General features: G+C 41.7%; 1 protein-coding gene across 4 annotated transcripts in view; it reads right to left on the minus strand.

Annotated features, from left to right (window-relative positions):
- Positions 1-20400, minus strand: part of LOC108002061 (plexin-A4) — a 263093-nt gene that overhangs the window by 228174 nt on the left and 14519 nt on the right. The window contains exon 1 of one of the 4 annotated variants that reach the window (XM_062086165.1): positions 7018-7286. The exons of 2 other annotated variants lie outside the window; for them this stretch is intronic. The gene's annotated coding sequence lies outside the window, so the exon portion shown is untranslated. Of the gene's footprint in view, positions 1-4628; positions 5212-7017; positions 7287-20400 lie in introns of those variants that run through there. One more of the 4 variants, XM_062086190.1, reaches the window with a different exon arrangement.

Raw genomic sequence — 20400 nt, forward strand, 5'->3', positions numbered from 1 at the left:
AAAATTGACAATCCTTCTCTTATTTCACCTTTTCCAAATTTACTCGCCCCTTTATTTTGCCCATTTCGCGAGATGCGGCAAAGAGCGAAACTCGCTTTCAACAACGTTAAAACGAAATAAAAATTCTCCTCCACCTCTCGATTCGACGCCCGTAATCTCGCTCCAAATACCCTCCCCTCCCCCGGGAGAAAGAAAAACCAACAACAGAATCGATCCCAGGAAGCCATTATTTCGTTCAAAGGTGTAATGATTTTTACCCCGTTTGATCTTTCCGCGGCAATTACTCTCCGTCTCTCCGCCTTTCCCTCTCGTCCTCGAGGCTTCCCATCGAGAGCGAGTCTCGTGAAGATGGAGGAGAACGCGAGAAAGAGGAGGGAAGACGAAAGGAAGGAGGAGGGTTGGGCGAAAATGGGCGAAAAGGGAAGGAAAACGAGGAAAACCGCGCGGGGGTGTAACGCGAGGCCAGAATGACGGCCTCGTATACGAGTCCCCTCGTAATAACGGCTCGCCGTTTTACAGCTGGTCGACTCCTTTATTCGAAGGATCCACGTGGATGTGGAAAGGATACCGTTCCACGCCAGAATTTCCCACCCAGAGGAGGAGGAAGGCATTTTCCGTCGTGCAATTTGCTCGACGCGTGTGTGGCCGGGCCGAGGCCGTTTTATCGGCCGGGTAAACTCGTCGGATCGAGGGACGAAGCGCGCCCGGTGTCGCCGATGGAAAACCGACCCCCTTCGAAACTACACCCCTGGCGCCAAAGTATCCCGCAGGTGATACTACGTGCTGTGGATAATTCTTCGTGTATTCTCTCCTCTCTTTCTCTCTCTAAATCGCGTCTCATTGGTCGACGAATACGCGTGTATCCGAATTTCGAGAGAGAAAGACATTCGTCGTGCGTAAGAATTATCTCAATTTCCGTGGACGATCCCCTCTGATAATATCGGCCGATTTTTAACCGAGCGTAGGAGGAAAATCGTAACATTTCCACTCCTTCCTTTAAATTGTATTGTACAATTTTTTCTTTTTACAATTATTTGCACACCGAAACGAAATTGTCCCCGAGCCCCGTTAAGCCATATTCTCTTTAGCGTTTATTGCGCTGCGAAAACGGAAACACGGAAACAAGTAACAACAACTCTTTTGTTACGATACAGAAACAAAGAAGAAACTTTTTCCAAGAAACATCATTGTCGCTGGGTCCACCTCCTGGAACACGACCTCGTTCATCGATCCAACGCGGAAATCTGTGGCCGAAAGTTGATGAAAAATTTCACTTCTCGCGTAAATAACCGCGGTCCAATTACGAGGCTCGAAATTTCGAGCGCGAATTGGACGAGGAGAAAGAGTGAAAATGGCGAGTTTGGCGTGAAAGTGGGACTTGAAAGGAGGGGGCTCGGGGAGAGAGAAGGTCGAGAACAAAACGCGTCGGGGAACGCGATCGTTTGGAGGCAGGCCTTTCCTCGGTGGCCGATGGTGGCGGCGTTGAAAGCCGATGGGGCACCCGAAACGAGTTCCAAGAAGAAAGACAAAGAGTCCCGTAATGACGGGAAAGAGATCCACGCAGCTGGTAGGGACAGGCCGAGGAAGGGTAGAAAGACGTTCGCCCTCGGCGAAAGCTAATTTGACTTCGCACTTCCATTCGACGTGTTCCTGGCAACCTGCGAGTCCTCGATTACAAAGAAGACAAAGGAGGAAACGGACTTTGGGGAGGAAAGGGAGGGGAAAAAAAGGGTTCGTGGAACCGAAGCTAACCGAAGGTGAGAAGGCTCAAGGTCAACAACCGCCGTCAACTTCTCGCATCTCCGCCAAAGATTTTCCAGAGATTAGAGCGAGAACACTGGATTACACTATGAATTTGAGAAACCACTTGTGGCTTATATATATATACGACGTTTCGTTATCAAGATTAATGGATCTTGCCGATCTCGACTTTCCGATCGTAAAAAAGAGGAGAGCTCCCTCTGATACTAATTGTCGGGGAATATAGGGACAACCGATGATCTTGAAATATCATTAATCCGTTGTGTTGGCGCTTCGTCACGGTGGTTAAATGGCGATCAAGTTAATGGATAGAGTCGAGGATGCCTCATTATGCGGCTCGGTGAAAAGATGAATTATTCATCGTGTGATAGGCGTGGTACGGGAACCGTGGCAAAATTGAAAACAATTCTGTAAATCTGTTCGACATCGCGTCGAACGGAAATTACACGATCATTTCGTAAGATTCGAATTCGAGAAGAAGGAGATATTGGAGATATCGGCTTTCAAGGCCGCGTAGAGAAAACGATATCGTAGCTCGATTTTGGAGATTTGGTGGAAAGGACTCGATTCTTCTCTCGACGTTCGAGAATAAAAATAGCGTGAAATTATGGCCGGGTGTGAATATTCATTGAAACGAAACGAACGCGATGAGAATGCAGCGACGAAGCGGAAGGACGAGAAACACGTGCTGTTATTAACCCTTGCTACACCAAGCTGGAATAACGATTACGTTGATTATAATTAAGATAGGTACGATAAAAATAAATAAATGTAACGATACATCGAGGATATTGCGACACGAATAAAATACGTTTTATCATTGGAAAAAACGTAATTACATCGATATTACATAGTATTCGATAAAAATTGCACGATCGATTTCAAACGAGATAAAAAACAGATTTTGATAATTTTAATATTAACAAATTTTAAAATTTGACCGAAAAAGAATTACGATCTATAATTAATCACGGAGAAACGGAGCAAACTATCTTCGATGATTTGTTGAAATAAACGTTCCACGCATACCGCGCTCGTGAGCCACATCACTTGACAAATATTTGTCTAACTACCACGCGCCTCAGGATTCCTTTGTGTCCCAGTTAGATCCCCAGTCGCGGAACTCCGTTTCTTTCCTCTCGAATGGAACCGTTGCGAAACGCAAGGCTGCGCGTCCAAGGAAAGCGAACGTGGCGTTAAGTCACAGCGGGAGGGACGTGCAACCGAAAGTATATTTCGCGTTCCTCGAACGACTATTAATAGATGGAAAAAGCCGCGCGTCAACCTGTCGCGTGGAACGTCGAAAAATAGCAACAACCATTGTCCGACAACCGAGATTCGAATCGTTTTCGAATGCCGATCTCGTCCAATGGACAACGTGCCTACCATTGGAAATGCGTATGAAAGGGGACGGAGTAACAAGGAACTGACCGAATCCTCTTACGGTCGGAAGAATTCGCGTCTGAAACTGAATTCACGCCCAACTTTTCTTACGAATCGTGTATTCTTCCCATCTTCCAGCCGAACGTTAAATTGCGCGGTATTTCGCGATAAATTTCTTCTTTTTTTGCAACGAACGAAATCCTATGTAGAATAAATCTCGTTAAGGAAAGTGTTGTAAAACTATAACTTATGGAATAACGATTTAAAATTACGTTAATTCCGATCGATTTTAACGATTCGGTCGTTAAAAACAGTAATTAAAGTTTGAAAATAATTAAGTCCTGGACAGGATCGTTAATCGTGGAAATTCGATGGATATATATAGCGTGATAAAAAAGACGAAACGATAGTAATTTATGCTATATAGAGGGGGTGTAAGGGGATTTTTACGAACGCTTGAAAATAACGGCGGTCAGTTTATTCGATTCCCCGCATCCGCCGGTGGCCCAACTAAAATATAGTGGGACAATTAACGCAACTATTAAAATCCCCGGCGGCTATTAAGGGCACACTCCATTAAAAATGGATTAACGTTTTATATTCAAATTACTGTAAATTATACGGAATAGAGGGCGCGGCTTATCGGAAAATCGATCGTAGAGAAAACTGGCAAATAAATAACTCGAACCGTTCTCGATCGTCTTCTTCCACTTTTCTCGATCGAACGCTTAATTACGATGTTTAAAAATGTTTAAAAATGCGGGGGAGGGGAGGGGGGAAATTCGACGACGTGAAAATTCGAAAGAAAAAGAAATATCGGAAATGTATCGTTTAATGGGTTACAAGGAAAACTACGAACGCACAATTTCTCGCAACGGCGGAAACAAGGTAGCAAAACACGCGTCATTCGGGACGAAAATCAAGTCGGCAATCGCGGCGGCACACCATTGCGCACGCTACACACGTGCAATGGTTCGCTCGTGCAAACCCAGCCTGTGGAAGAAATGAACTGGGACCTTGCACGAATGACTAGTCACTGAATCATTCGCACAATGACCATCCACGCGGTAGTTTGTACGAGATTCACTCGACCGTGTGTCGTTCTCGTCTTCGTTCCGCGTACCTTGCGTCGCTATGTATAATAATATGTGATGATAAGTTTCGTGCGAAACGATACGAATGATCGGTAGAATCTAATAGTTTTCTAAATCGATCGATCGAGTTTTTTTTTTTTTTTAATTTCTCTTTGTTCGCGGAAGACGGTGGAAACGTTTGGAAAAGAATGGAAAATTTGTACAGCATTCCGCCGTGACGATAAATCCGATAGCTTTCACGACGAAGCTTCGATTATCGAGGCAAACAGAGCGATATTTCTCCATTTATAAACGCGCTCACGGCTGTGTCGCCGGTCGACGTATCGTTGAACGTTTTGTATTGTTGGCTACCCGCTTACTCGTCACTTGCAATTGAAAATTTATACTCACACACGTGTACACTGTGGCACACTGCGTCGCGGTGGACACGGTTACTAGGGACACGCGTTATGCCACGATTGTGCCTGGAAATTGATTAGCCCATTCATACTTTCGGCTCACCCTGCCAACCCATTCACGCTTGCTACGTGCCTCTTCGTTTAATATCCCTGACCACAAATTTTGACTGCAACTGTACCCGCGTACATTACGGATCGAAAGTCCGAGACTAATTTTTCCATGCGAAAATACTCGATAAAATTATATTAAACTCGAATGGGAACGTTAAAAATAAATAAATAAATAAATTGCTTGTAAAATTGTTAATGCAAGAACATATACCACTTCGATCCAACTGATTCATCCGTTTTATTTTAAGAAAACTTTTTGTTACCTACGTAGTAGCAACAATTCGATCAACGTTTACTCACGATCCTTTTTTAATCATCAACAGGAATGAATCATATTCATTTAACGAACCTTTTGTTACTTTAACGATAAATTATTGCCATTTTATACAAAATAATCGTATTATTTCTTAAATAAAATCGTAATATGTAACAATAAAAAGAAAAATGCTTTAATATTTTTCAAAAAAAGGATTCTTGCGTTAACGATACGTTATTTTTTTAATTGTATAACGTAAAACAGGCCAATTAACTAACAATATTTTGAATCAACCCTACACTTGAATATACAAATCGAATATAACGTATATTACATCAATGCTATATCCGAAGTTAATCTTCTCTCTTTTTAGTATTATGAGATCTGTTAGTTTTCAATTTGCACACGCGTAAAATACACCAACGTAAATATGATAGATGCGTGGAAGCAACTACGAATATTTATGCTAATTTCTTAAGCTCCTTGATAGACGGGTTCAGGAGGGAACGCGGATAAACCATGTGAAAGCGTGACAGAAGAGAAACAGCGAGCACATCGATCGTTGTACGGATTATCGTCGTAATTCTCGCATACAAACGACTACGTCTCACAGTTTTACCCGCAATCGGAAACTTGAAAACTCTCGTCTTTGATAATACCGACTACTTGCTATATAGTTTCGTTAATTCCACATAAATCCTTTTTCGAATGTGCTAGTGAATTTATATCGATGAGATGAAATCATCCATATCTATCGAAATTGTTACTTTTTCCTTTCGATTCAGATATGATAACTTTATGATGATATATTTTATCTTTTTAATTAAGAAAGATTACAAAATAATTTATCAATCATAAAGTTTTCATTTATTGCAAATATTACGTTGGATTAAGTATTTATTCGAATAATATGTTAAATCGTTAATTAAAAATAAAATATATGATATAGCATTATGATAAGAAAAATTTAAAAAGAGACTCATATATATTATTATTAATGTTTTGAAATTGGATTGAATTTTCTCCTAATTTACGTTCGTAAAATATTTCAAACAAAGTAGTGAACATAAACAACAATGATTCAAAGTTTTCAAATTGCAAATAACATAATAAACAAAATTCGTGGAATAGAGCTCCTACATACGCGTATAAACATTTCTCGGAATTATCTATGCTCAATCACTCGGGACACAAGATGGTGAAATAACAACATACGTTTAATATGTTATCAAAAAATAACATATAAAAAAAAAATGATGAGATAATTCGTCATGCCTTACAAGATAATATGCGTTTCGCGATTCTTCAAATATATGCTTGACATTTAAAAAAAGAACAAAAAAACGCGATCCATCTCTCTAACGATGATAAAATTTACTTATTTTCGTTAAAAAGAAAAAAAAAATTCGAATTATGGAAATATAGAAAATATTTCACGCAATCATCATAAATTTCCATTCGCCGCGCGAAATCAAAAGCCGAAGATTTCAAGGCGTGGTGGACAAGCAAGAAAGACACTCGTGCACAATGATAAACGCTCGAACATTCCTGCCAGGGCAAACGGAAGCGCCACTTCGCGACAAGGATAAATGCGCAGAGAGAAGGTCACGTGAGAGTTGGCCATTCGAAAATCGAATTAAGAAAAATTAACGTTTTAACAATTGTTATAGATATTTATATCCGATAATCCAACTTTCCAACGTTTTTTCCCTTTTTTCCCAACCGTAAAATAAGTCACGCGTGCGATCGAAAGTACGTAATTTTCGTGTAGGATAGTTTTTAAATTGTTCAGGGTAACATATCGTTGCACGGTTCGTTTACGCCACCCATCGTTCGAAAGAACGAGTTTATTAGACGCTCGTGTAACCAATACTACCGAAACACGACATCCAAAGAAAAAATTTCGATAAAAAAAGCATAAATGCACGAAAGTGAACAATATTCGCAAGAACATCTCACGAGAAATTTATCCTTCCGTAGTTTTTGTCCCTATGAAATTGAGGTTATGTTTTACCTGTCACGCGTTCTTATTCTCCTCGCTGAATTTCGTCTTACTCCGTGCAACCTCGACAGCCTTCTCGGCGGCACACTTAAACATTATCCCTCTCACCACTACTCGATTTATATTCTTTTTTCAATGCACTAGCACTACTTTGACACATTAATTCCAAAGTCACAAGATCGTATAAAATAGCTATTCACTCATATGATCACAGAAGAGCACACGCGCACGCGTCCCTCATGGAACGACGATCATTCGGCGAACTGACCCAGACTGTGATTCAGCGCGCTGGAGAGAGTCGTTCGGTCGTTCCGAACTTAGCCGAACAAAAACGAACATAGTCGAGCCTGCACGAAGGAGCACGAGCACGTCCGATCAAGCATGCGCTTAGCCGACACCACGCTGCCTTCGTGGTTCGAGGGGTGTCGCGTGACCACGAAGTCGCGAAACACTATACTGTCTGGCACGAAGGCTATTGCCGTTATCTTTTTTTCTTTCGTTCTTGATCGTGAGATTTACCATAGGCTGTAGAGCAGTGGAGAAACGAGAGCGCGATCGTTCGCCTCCCTTCACTCTCGATCTTCTTCCGAGCGTGAATTCCGTTTCTTTTTTCTATCTCCTTGAATAGCAATGAACCTAAATAGAAGCGAAAAATATTTCCGAAACAAACAACAGGGAGTTTCACTGAAAGTGAGAACGTATAACCTTCTCAACACGGACACGGATACCCGTTCTCACGTATTTTTCTCTCGTCGTCGTGTCGAGAGAGAAAGCTCGCGTTCAGACATCGATGGAATGCATACCGTAGGCAGTAATACGCCCGCGCTCTCCTCGTTCACGACTCTCGTTTCGACTCGTCGAGGAGGATACGACGTACCTCGCGTCGAAAATGCGCGTACCGGAGAAGTGCGAACGATACATCCTAATCCAACGAGTATGATATCGGCCATCACACTAGCGCATGTGCATAAATATATACGAAGTATATATTCATCTATACCTTCGTTGTCGAAGCGTCGTTCCAAGCCGCAAGAATTGCACTCCTTTGTAGATCGAGGTGTTACGCGATACGAACGTGTAACGCGATACATCCTTCAACACGAAGAAGCGGACAGCAGAGTGCGCAAGCGTCTCTGGTCATCGAGGAACTCTGTCGGGTTGCTCGCGCGTGAAGCAAAGGAATATCGCTTTTCGTCGAGCTTTCCTTCCTCCCGCTGTCTCGCTCTTTCGTTCATCTTTCACCGGCATATGGAAGAGGAGAGCTTGCGCTAATCTGCCACATTCGATTCGCTCTGCGACGCGAAAGATTCCTTCGATACTTCGAATCGAAACTATTTTACATATCGGGACCATTAATTATGCCCTCGAAACGAATACCGTCGAATTATCTCGATAATTGACTGAGTAAAATTAATTACGTTTATTGACCACGCGAACGAACCATTTTCGCTTAACGAAATACATCGAACTAGCAATTTTGTTTATCTTTTGACTGGCGATTTATATGTACTATAAATAATGAAACAAACAAGCACGGGTAGCCTAGAGCATAATTGCTGTTACCGCGGAATTCGAACAGGACATCGATCAGAACATATCGTATATATATCTAATTTTGAGTTTTCCTTTCGTTTATCGGACACACGTTTCTTTTTTAATACGATGCATCCAGATAGCAAATACGATCACGTCACCATCGTGTAGCGACGAGCATATTCTAAGAATACCATTATCGTAATATCCGTTTCAGTGGTTGCGTTTGATAAGATAGGTTATATACATCGCCTACATTCACCGGATGAATGAAAGTTGGACCACTCATTTTCTCTCTCTCTCTCTCTTTCTCTCTCCCTTCTCTCCGATTTGATTTAATTTATTTGTAACATCGTGAAAGTTTTACGCGATAATTTATCAAGGAAAATTGCGCGAGTCCAAAGTACAATATTCGCATTGCGAAAGCACGCGTTATTCAAATCAATTACAGAGATTCATAACAAGCGGAATAAAATATTGAGAACTTTAATAACTAGAGAATAATCGATAGAAACTTCCGCGTGCATAAGAAATTTCCCGCCTTTTATCTTTAAAAATATATAAGATAACGCTTTAACTAGAAAGTATGCGATATTATTTCGTAGAGATCGCGTTGCGAGAAAAATTGAATAACGATTAAACCTAGCCAAACAATTACTCGAAATAACACAAAAATAATTGAAAACTTTCATCACGAGGAAAGAACATTCCTCGCAATATCGTAAAAAATAATCGAAATGCCGAAGCGGAATTCAACAAGATCATTAATATCCCTCTAATTAATTCTAAATATTCCAATACACACTTTCTCCCGAATTCCTCTCCAATTTCAAAATTTCCAGAAAAGAAACTTTGCCTTCCGATCTCTATCCTTTGGCGAATACTTGCCACCAATTTTCTCCCGAGTAAGGATCAAATCCTCCAGTTTTGGAATATCTCGTCCCTAATTACGCGAGGCAGAAATGAAAAGAAAAAACCTCCTTCGAAATTATGAATCGCAGGGGGGGAGAGCTGTACCGCGTCGAAAGGTGCAAAAATTTCCCTCCCCCCTGTCTCCCTCCGGTCAACAGTGGCAAGTCAAAAAGGCTCGTTTAAAAGGCGTCCAAGGAGCTTTATGCACGTTTCACGTGAGTTTACCTGTACAACGGATCAAAGAGAGGTGGGTTGGAAGAGCGGAGGTTGGCCGGCGAAAGAGAAAGGAGCGTAAAAGACGGAGAGGGGGAGAGAGAGAGAGAGAGGCGGCCGACTACAGGATAGGTAAGAGAGATACGGTCGTTGGCCGGTTCGGGCAAGGCTGCTGGCAAGGAAAACCAGGGCTGTAGTTGCAAATAAAACACACGGGTGCACTCGGCATCGACACCGGTGTGTAATAACGGAGTGTACCTTCGATAAAATATACCGCGCGAGTACTTTCGTTGTTTTCCAAAGTAGCCGGGTGAACCGGTTTCCTGGATGAAAAAGTCTCGCTCGTTTATACCGTTAAAAATCTTCTTACCGGAGAGTACTTTCGAACAAAGATAAATATACATATATAGAAAGAGAGAGAGAGAGAGAGGGGGTAATAACAAAAGGGATGTGTCGCGCTAATCGTTTGATTCACGCTTACGTATTTAGACGGAGATAGGCATGGGTCGATGATAATAACCGTTGGTGAATACCGTTTATTAAGAGACAGATCGTAGAAGCGGGATGATCATCCGTTTAAGCATCGAAATTATCACCAACGAGATCGGATTAAACCGAGCATATGCATACGCGTGCGTCGTTCTGTCGGAGCGGATCGTGGAACGGAGGCGCGAAATTGGAGCGCGCGTTCGAATCAAAAAAAAGAAAAGAAAAAAAAGAAAGAAAGCAGGAAAAATAGCGACGCGTACAAGGATGATGCAAATGGTTCCACGCTCTCGCGATAAAACGCTCGTTGGCATTAATCATACCGTTCGCTCTTAATCGAATCGATTTTACTTACCGAGCTCTTCCCTGCTATTCCCCCCACTCCCGCTCTGCCCGTGATCCAAATTTGTGCCAATTGATACGAATTTCCTCCCCCTTCGATTTGTTTACGGAAGGGGGAGAAGATAAGCGGGAAAGCAAGATGGAACGCGGTCATAAATATCAGGACGGAGTAAGATATTTCGAGAGTGAAAAACGGTTGGAAGGGGCGCGTGGCAAAACGGGCCGTTACAGCCCTGAGAACAACTCGTCATTGCCGTTTCGCCATATAATTCCGAGACGCGGAATTGTGCGTTCGGCCCTGCGCTACGCGAGTATCCGAGTACCGAGAAGAGAATATCGGTACAAAGGAACTGGAAGGACAAAAGGATAGGTTGACGCGAGCGCGAACAAGCGGTGGAAGGTATATCCTTTCCTTAAATCCGAGGTGAAATCGAGGTGGAAGCTCAAATTGGTGGGCGAAAAATAAAACAAAGCGGCGGAGAGGAAAACAGAGGTTGAAGCGGAGGGATGAGGTCTCGGGGCGAGATAAATCGATAAACGGCTGCCACCGTGCGCGAGAAGCGGAGGAGGTTCAATTAATGGAATAATAATGTAGAATACGCGAGGGAAGGAGGGAAGGAGTTCCGTTACAAGATATCGGCTCTGGAATTTAGCAAACAACAATTATCTCCGTTCACTCGTCCGTAACTTTCTCGTTGTCGCGGCGTTGTCTCCTACCTCCGGTAACTAATTCTCATATCACAGATGGTACATCGGTTAAAACTTTGTAGAGCGCGCGGTCCGAACCAAGTTCATTCGGGCTTGACTTTCGACGATAGCGCGGCGTAACGGCCGACACGGAGCGGAGAGGCAGAGAGAGACAGGGAGGAAGAGGAGGCATTCTGAAACTTAGACAAACGGTGACCGACCCAGAACCGAACTGTAGCCGAGTCAACTGACCTAGAAACATGGAGAAACAGGGGCCGTCGAAATAAGGCAGAGCGCGGAGAGAAGCATCCAGGACTGGGAACGCGCCGTTGCTTTTGTCCATCGAGAGATGGAATTCAGTTAGCAGGATTGCTCCACGCTGACCGTTCGATTTCCTCTACAGGAAATTGAGAAGAATTTCGAGTCGATAAAGAGGTCGACCGGTTCACTCCACCTACTCTCGTTCGGGCACGCCCGATGGCGAAAGGCCATCGTAAAAATTGGTAATTTTTTTTTTTCAGAGTATCAGAAACGTGGCATTTATCAAGGGAGCGAATCGCGGAGAAATTATGCGGCCATGCGCGATATGAAGCACGGGTTTTGGATAAATCGCGAGAGCGAATGAAAAAAAAGTAAAAGTTTGGAGAGATTCGAAAAGGTATCGTCTGGAAAGTTCAATAACTCGCGTCTCGTTGATTCGAGAATTTGGATCAACGACACGCTTTGAAACGCAACGACCGATAATAAAGAAAGGGAAAAAACGGATTTAATAGAAGCGACGATGATCGACCAAGTACAAGAGATTTTAAAAACGAATCATCCACGCATGGCATAAGATTGTAGAAAGTCGAGGGGGTCGCCGCGCATCTGTTCGACGTTGCAACGAAGTTGAATTAAAAATAATTACTGTACGCCCGTGAAACGAACCGATAACGATTCGATTACGATCCCGGGAACGATGCCGGGATTCAACCGACCAACCTTTGCATCACGAATTTCCATTATCGAAATCTTTAATCTAAATCCGCATCGCCTCTCTTTATTCCCTTTCTCCCGCTCTCCCGTTTTTATCAACGTGCTCGATTTCATCTTTACACCCTTCGAGCATTCCGTTCCTGCGATTTAACCCCCGATAAATTCGCCTTGTTATAAACTCGATCGCGTCGGGAGGGGAAAATAAAAATTTCGAATGCAAAATGATCAAAAGAGCAGAAAATAATCCCCTCGATTCGAAACGCTTGGAATAATGACGCGTTTTCCTCGTCCGTCGTTGTAAAATACCAATAAAATACCAATGTGTTTCTGATCTTTCCACAAATCCCGTCTGTGCAAAGGACAAAGAAAAAAAGAGAAAATTTCTTTCTTTTCTTCCTTCGAGAAGAAAACGAAACTAACCGTTGGAATCGCGATTCCAATTTCACTCGGTTTAAATTCCTCTCGACTTAAGCAGACAATTGCGATGATTTCGAAATTTAGTAGAAATTTCTAGCCTCGTATTTTCTTAACGACGATAATGAAGCCGCGGCCTCCTGATGCGATCGTTTCTCTTTCGAAATTGTGGCCACTGGCTGAAAGAAACAACCAAAATGAAGGATTTCTCGAACTCGAATTAAATATCGTGTACACGATTTTTTTCGAAATTGTTTAAATTAATTGAGTTGTCCAACGGAAATTTTCGCAACGCGTGACATTTCACTCGAAACGTCGATTTGACGTATCTATATTCCAGATTTTATGATACTATTTAAGGTGTGGAGACTTTTCTGTCACGCGTTATAACATAGTGCCATGCGCAAATTTAATAGGATCGTTAATACCGCACAGAAAGTAGATATTATGTTCCACGTTATATTCACTCCTATAAATCGTTCCTGTGATAATGTCAATATACTGCTGCGATAAAATTGATTTACTTTTTTGGGTCGACTGAAATATTCACCAAAGTCGTTATTTACGGCGACATCTTTACAAGTAATCGCGTTATTTTCATTGTTCCTCTGTTATTACCACTTTGCCGTTACAACATCCTCATTACAAACAATACATATTATTTTCACCAACATTTATCTTCCACTCTTTCGTCACAGTATCCTGCAACTCGAAAGTATTTCTTTCCTTTTTCTTTTTTTCCATATCTAAGATACGTTCAAGGTAATTTTTCTTCGTTAACGGAAAATTAATAGAAAGTTTTTTTCTCTTTTTCGCAACAAAACGGGCGTGTACTTGGCGTGAAACTGCACGATTATCCGCGAAAGAAGAGATTAAAGAGAGGAGGAAGTGGCGAGAAGCGACGGATCGATCGGAGAAAATTACGCAAACAAATAAATTAGGAATACGACGTGAAAAAATAATTTCACGTAAAATGATGGAAGCGCGTATCCGTCGATACTGTAGGTGGGTTTACGCGAAAGGAACGACAGTCGTCCGCGCGCACGATGCGTGCGACGATTACAAAGCGGGTCGCGTTATATTCGCGGCACGTTCTCCGCGAGAAATTGTCCCGAGCGAGAAAAGAAACGCAACGTTGTTACACGGATCGCGGAAATAGTTAATAGACCACGTTTTGGAACGTGAAACGATATTTTTCGCCGTTCCTTCTTCGGATCGCGAGAAGGACGAACGAACGTATATCTGTAAATGGCCACGATTATTAAAACTGGTTCTCTATCGAGTTTCCAACCACAGCGTCCGTGCTTTTGGACACCTCGCCAATGTTTAAAGCGGTGAAACGTTTAATGGATTTAAAACAAAATTACGGATATGTACGAGTAATAAAGAAAAACTTACGTTTCTTTCTCCGCGTAATAATCGTCCCGCGGATAAACGACAGTGCAAAGGGTTAACAGTTTCATTAACCGCGTTTATATATCGAACCGTTTCTCCGTCGTGTCGCGTTTATACGAATTAATATCCGTTGATACGGATCAGGGAACGATGGTGTTTCGAGAATCGGCAAATGGAAAAAAAAAAGAAAAAGAAGAAGAAAGAAAACTCTTACTTTCACCGGTTGGATCAGACTTTTAAGAGGAAAAATCTTGGCCCACTGCCAATGCAGCTGGCCGAATTACCTACGCTTGTTGTTGCAAGTATGTAGTACAGATATTATTGTCTCAACGGTTCCACGGATCTTTCTTCTCGATATAAGAAAGCGAGCGACGATCTCGAAGTGAAAATTACGCTCGAAATCGATTTCTCTCGCGGTTCTCTCGAATCGTCTCGAGAAAAGAGGAATTTCAGGGGCGTAACGTGATTTATTTCCAAGGCGAACCGGTGAAAACGAAACGAAGGAAAAAAAGCGACGAAGGAAGTGGATACGTCGCGACGTGCAATTATTCGCTCGCGCAGAGAAAACATAATTACCCGTTTCGACGGTTGTTCCATCGACGGGACAGAATAGAATCTTAGGGAGATCCTCTCGGTTGGTTTATTTTAAGTGATCGGCAACACGGTTTGAAAATTTTCCAGATGTCGGGAGGACAGGGTCCTCTTCTTCCTTCGCAACGGAGAAACTCGCAACACCGAAATAGAACTTCGCGTGTCCCTTAAAAACTCATATCGATCTTCCTTATTAATACGCCCTCTAACCGAGGATTTAAATATTCTGGGGCATTCGTTTCGATAAATTATTCCGCCTATAGAAAGGAAGCGGGAAAATTCGAGCGAGCCATTTATGCGGAAAAGCATTCGAAGGATGGATTATTAATCGATATTACACAGATATAAATACACCATGATTCTATTACGTTTTTACTTGCGATAAAAGTTGAATAAAATTAAACTACGCTCCGGTATATATTTTAATCGCTATAAAAATTTTCATTCCAAACAATCCCTTTTTATTTCGTACGAAAAAATATCCTCTAGACTTATCAGAATCGAAGTGAAATTCGAAAATTCGTTGGTTAAAATAAATTCTAGTTTCAATCGACTTTATTTATTCGTTAAATTTATAACGAGGGAAATTAGAGACGATAATATTAAACTAAATCCCCATCGTACAGATCGTCACCCTTTACGAAACGAAACACGATATTTTAGCGATACACGTTCGCAAAGATTGGAGAGGTCTGAGAATTGAGAAAGTTCGGGAAAGCCAGCTGTTTTGAACAAGGTCGGTCGAAGGGAGCACAGAGAGAGAGAGAGGGAGAGAGAGAGAGAGAGAGAGAGAGAGAGAGAGGGAGAAGAGAAGGAAGAAGAGGAGAAGGAGGAGGAGGGAAAAAGGTCGCTTTACCTTTTTGTGCACACGGGGTGGCAGTTCGCCTCGCGTGTCCCTCGCAGCGCGTACGACACAATGAGGAATCAATAGTCGCGACGGAAACGCCCTGTACGTATGTTCGTTTCCCCAGTTTGCCGGTAATTCGTTACATCCGTCGAGACGGCTTTCCACAGATTCGTATCTGATTTCTGAAATGATAATTTCGGAGGGAAGCGAAATTCTCTCGGTTTTCTCGCCGAGGAAGTGGAGGAGGAGGAAGGAATCTGTTAATTTTTTTCTTTTCTTTTTAATATCAAGTTTTATATATTATATTAAATACGTTTGTAATTCCACAGTTTTACGATGCCATAAACTGGTAAATAGTTTGCGAGTTGCTCGCGAATTACCACTAATTTGCCGTTAATGCAGGCACTTGTGCGATGAACAGATTGCAAACTGTGTGTCGTGGAACAAAACTTGGAGTCATCACGGTCGGATTAGAACTGCGTGGAAGGACTTGATAAGTGGCCAGTAGATAGGTTAGATAGAAACGAGGAAATGCAACCAAGATAAAGTTTTTGTTTTTTTGTTTCATTTTTCCATTTTAAATAACATATACTCGTGCAATTTCGAACAACAGTTACGAGTATCTAATTAAAAAAACAAGAAAAAGGATAAGATAACGAGGTTAATAGAATTATTAGGACGTATTTCGCGATTAATTAATATATTGTAACTCGAATTAAATAGTCAATTCCTTGAAATCGTTTCCTCTTTCATTTTATTGTCTAATTAACAAACTTGTGGAGTAAAGAACACTGTCTTTTGATAATTCGTCATCGTGTTGAATATTCGTTAATTAAATTTTCTATTTGGACGAAATTGAAGATAGGATTGTAAAAATATATACAAAATTCGAGATAGTTTGGATAATTAAAAAAAAAAAAAAAACAGTTACAAATCGAAACAAGATTCGGATAATCGTAAATGCGACGATAAAAACGGCCGTGAACCACGCTTTCCCCCTTACTTGTACTTTTAATCACACAGTTACGAGTTTTATCATAATAAGATCGTTCGATTTTTATCGTGCTACGGTTTTATTAAGCTTCCGCTGTTCCGGAATATCGCGAATGCGTATTCTTCCGTTCGTCGCGTCTTATTGACACCGATAACCGTTATCCGATGATTAATATTTAACGGACAGCTTCCTGTTTTCCAACTTTTCTCCTCCGCTCGTGAATTAATACTCCGTGTTTAATCGAGAATCGATTTTGTTTGTCTTTTCGATTGAAAGTCAATTGATGAATCGGGAAATATGCTACGTGCATTCATAGATTGAAAACTGGACGTGTAATAAAGAAATGATAGGCGCGATTTGAATTTAAAATTTTTTCCATGAAAAATTTCCATATTTCGTGTCTTCCTTTTTCTTTCTTTCTTTCTTTTTTTTTTTTTTGATTTCAAAAACGAAAATAAACGTTGACAAACGTGGAACGAAATGCAACGAGACATTCGTAACAGGAAAAAAATGGATCGTTCCATCAATATATATTGCACACAATGATTATTAAAATCTATTCGATGCCTTGAACACTTTCTCTCTCTCTCTTTCGAACTGAAAACCCTTGTCTCGTACGTTTCCTGCGACGAAATAAGTGAACGAATCCTTCAAAATCGGTTCGAGAGCAAGAGGATCCAAGATCACGAGAAGGAAGAAACTAGTGAAACTTAATTAACAGGATCATACGAGTGGAATAATAACATTTAATAACCTATCTGGTTAAAAGAAATAATCGAACCCTGCAACTTTTGCGACTATCGATGTATTAACGAGCCATTCTCCCTCCCTCCCTCCCCACCTCTGGAACCGAGTATCGAGTAAAGAGAAGTTTACCAAGTCTAGTAACTTATAATTAGAGTTTTATAGAGACAGGGAATAATTGAAACGCCATTAACAAGCAACGTAAAACGTGGATCTTTCGAGTTCAGATATATATATACGATCGTTGTTATACTCGAGGTGGTTAAGAAAAATTAATTTTATCGCTTCGATAAATACGAATTTCTCGTCGACGTCGATTTAAATAAAAAGAAATTTATACTGCAAGAAAGAGAAAATTATGATCGGTGAAAGTGAAAAGACGATAATAATATTGAGAGCGTATCGGCGGTGCGGATTATGCTGCTTTTTTCTTCTTTTTACGCTTCGAAAACTGCGTAATGTGATAATACTCGGGTCACGAAGAATTTGCAAATTTCTCGAAGACAGAAGGAGTCACGGATAGGACGGATATACGCAGAGGCAAACGTCGCGAGAACATTGCTCTCGATTCATTGCCTCGCTCCGTCAATGAAAACGACTCTTCCTCCCTTCGTTCCTCGACTCTTCCCTTCCTCCTCCTCCCTTTCGAACGGCCAGCACCGTACGGCTCCCACCCCGGTCCCGGGGAAAATAGAATTTCGAAAGAGGAAGGGTAACGCGTCCGCGGAGCAAAAAAAAAAAATTCTATTTTGCTTTTAACCGATAATTGGCCTGATAATTGATTTAATAACCGCTTTCAGGAAGCGGGACGAATGTTATAAAATGCCTGGGATAAAAGCGAAATGGAGCGTTAAAACCTTTCATCGAATTCGACATTTTCGCATACTAATGGGCCGCATCAAAGACGAGATTTTATACATCATTTCCGTGCACGTCACTGCCAATCATCCGCCCGTTACAGGTATATAGAGAGCGGTGTACCGGCGGCGATGAAAATGTCGATCAAAACCCCCGTCGATAATCTTTCTATTCTTCCGTTCCTTGTACTCCCCCTCCCCCTCCTTCCTCCGACCGTTTCCCATCAATCGGGACACGCCATTAACATTAACGAGCCAGGTTTGTCGCACGGTGTTTCGCGATTCGCTTTAAATTTTCCTCCTCTCTTTTAATCGCATCTTAATTTTATATATAATCGCGTTTTACCATCAATTTCAATCGGTTTCTCGAGAACACGATGAATCTTCTTCTTTCTCTCGGGAAGAATTAATTTTTAGAATACAATCCGTATCCTTAAAATAGTTTTTAACATCATTTGTATTCTTCAGACTGTTGACAGAATTGGACAAGGGATATTATATTATATCTAAAGCTGTGCTAATATTAAGCTGTGCCAAGATCGAAAGACGTAGAAGTGCTTCTTTGGTAATTTCGATCTGATTAGCCAATTATCTCGTATTAAGAAAAAAAGGGAGGAAGAAAGAAAGAAGGCGTTGGCTTGTTGAAAACAAGCTTGAAGAAATGATGTTTTAGCGGAAACATGGGTAGAATTTTTATAAGAAACAAGGGTGAAATAAGGGGGAAGTCTCGTGAAACAACATCGACGTACAAAGTGTATTGTATATAAGTAACAACTATTAAACAACGATACCTGATATAACGATATAATTAAACGAGCGACTGGGTCAAATGCGAACCATCTCTTCCCGTATAATTAATCGACGAGGTAGAGGACCGTGTCAAGTACGCTTAACGATCTTCTATGATCGAAATATATATATATATGTACATATGTACGCTTAACGTAGCTGCCGTTAATTAACGTGTTCCAGTTTTTTTAATCGTTAGATCTCGCTTACAAAACTCGCGCTTCCGTCTGATTTTAATCGAAGGCTACGGTGAAAATTTTCTCTTGCTAATTAAAATTCGCTTTCTCGCGGGAATCGCTGACCGTTTCGTCGATATATTCGATTGAAACCACAGAGGGAGGGGGTGAGAGAGAGGTGTACGCGCTTGAATATTGAGGGGATGGAAGTAGGGGAGGGGGAAATAAATAAATAAATAAATAAGAGAAAAAAGAATTTTCATTAAAAAAAATTGCGGGGGAATCAAGGATGAAATCGGTTTTGAAAACGTTCAAACGTTAACGAGAATAATAATATCATTAAAAGCGGGGAGTCGGGTAAAGCGGCGCAAATTAAAAATCGGATTCCTATCCATACGGGAGAATCCCGTATTTAACTCCGAGTAAATAAAGGAAGCTGCGAGAAGCAATTAAATAAAATGTCGATTTTCCGCCCCGTTTAAGCAACCGTTGGATTCGCACGGGAGCGAACACTTTAACCGTGAAAAAAACCCGTGAAATATCTAAACTACCTACCGGTTCATAATTTTTCGACGTCGTTCAAACTCGACCGTTCACCGGCTCTCAACAATATGAATTACGAATATTGCGTGCGGATCCGCTATAGCCGGGCATAACGCGATCGTGTAACAATCGTATTTCACTTCGTTTCGCACGGAAAAGCGTGGAGAATTGAAGAGAGCGCGTTAGAAATTTGCTTTCCACGTGGAGCGCGTACGCATTTAGCGTCTACTAGGAAGCGTGGTCGAGAAGAATTTTGCCGAATCCGCGTCGCGTATCGCGAATTTTCGTGGATCACGGAAATAGGATTTCAATTAGGATCTTCAATTCGTTAAATTTCCAAAGCACGATCGACCGATAATTAACCGCCATTATTCGATAGCCGAATCCATTAGGACCTTGGAGAAGTTAATTAAATGCAGCTGGGGCCGGAATCACGATTCGGGGAACAATACGATCGATGAGAAGTCGCGTTAAGCGGAAACATCGACGGCGTGCAATCGATACGGTTACGCGATGCCGCGGATTTAATTAATTTTCACAGCGAAGAACGAAGAATCTTTAACTAATTTATACATATATATATATAAACCCCGGATCAAACGAATTAATGCCGCGTAAGTGAAAGACGAATCCAGATTCCGTGGATCAAGGGGCGAGTTCGATTGCTCGCGACCAAATAACACAATTATTAGGATCGCGAACGTGGGAACCGGTGTGGACGACAGCCGTAACGCGAGAGCCTTCTCTCGTTAAACGAAGCGTCGCCTCCCTCGCCTCGGATCCAACCTTGCCCCACACTCGATCGAATTCGTTAATTTTGCAAGCCGACACCGGAGAGCGGAGTGGAACCGGCCCGCTCCCGAATTTTCGCCCGTCCTCGTTGTCGACCGCGTGCCA

This window comes from Apis cerana, linkage group LG1 (assembly GCF_029169275.1).
Source record: "Apis cerana isolate GH-2021 linkage group LG1, AcerK_1.0, whole genome shotgun sequence".
Lineage (NCBI taxonomy): Eukaryota > Metazoa > Arthropoda > Insecta > Hymenoptera > Apidae > Apis > Apis cerana.